This window comes from Myotis brandtii, unplaced genomic scaffold (assembly GCF_000412655.1).
Source record: "Myotis brandtii unplaced genomic scaffold, ASM41265v1 scaffold357, whole genome shotgun sequence".
Classification (NCBI taxonomy): domain Eukaryota; kingdom Metazoa; phylum Chordata; class Mammalia; order Chiroptera; family Vespertilionidae; genus Myotis; species Myotis brandtii.
Window position 1 is genome coordinate 393,916 of NW_005363729.1, and position 976 is coordinate 394,891.

Consider the following 976-nt stretch of genomic DNA (forward strand, 5'->3'; position numbering starts at 1 on the left):
GGCCTCAGAGCTCGCCGGCTGCCGTCCTGCCATGGAGAGCAGGCCGTGCACCGTTCATAGCAGCCACCCCCCGACCGGCGCAGGGCCCAGCACCCACCCTCGGCCTCCTCACCTCTCAAACCCACGCTCTGAGGAGGCGTGGCCCCATGTCCGGGGCGAGCGGTCACCACGCGGGGCCTGTGCCTCAAGCTTTCGTTCCTCCCACGGGATCCTGCCTCCACCCTGAGGCAGGTGGGTGACTGCATTTCACGGGAAAGGAAACACGGCCCAGAGAGGCCGAGTAGCTGCCCAACGTCACACAGCTCCAGGGCAGAGCCAGGATTCAGCCCGAGGGGACCCATGTCACAGGGAGACGCAGCGAGGAGTCTGTGGGCCCCAGCCCAGCACCCAGCACGTCCTTTGGGGGACAGAGCTGCTTGGGAAGCGCTGTCCCTGGGAGAGGGGGGTGCACAGCCAGCCATGCGGCCGCTCCCAGCGCCCTGCACCTGCTCGTGGAAAGTGCAGGCTTCCAGCCCGCCCCCCCCCACTGGCGCACACATTGGAGATGGGGACCCGGAACCCGAGATGGCTGAGGCCGGGGGGTTGAGCACCTCTGCCTGGTGCCTGGGGGCCGTGGCCTAGCTGCCCCAGCACAATGGCCTCCACTCGGCAACCTGGAGCCTTTGGGGTGAAGCTCTGAGCTCCCAGGCACCCCGACTCTGAGTGTCTTGTGAGTGAAGCTGGCCAGGTGGGGGGAGGGACAAGCAGAGAAGGAGCCTGAGCTGCCCCCAGCAAGTGCTCAGGTGGAACCCACAGGCTGGCAGGGGTGGCGGATCGTGGTTTCATTCACTGCATTTTCGATAACTTAGAGCTGGGATGGCCAGCCTGGCGTCCAATGCCAACTGCAATCAGCTGGTATGGGCTGCACGGGAGGGCAGGAGCCAGGCCCTGGAGCAGAGGGAGTCCTGCTCGATTAGTCAGGTCTGCCATGGGCGGG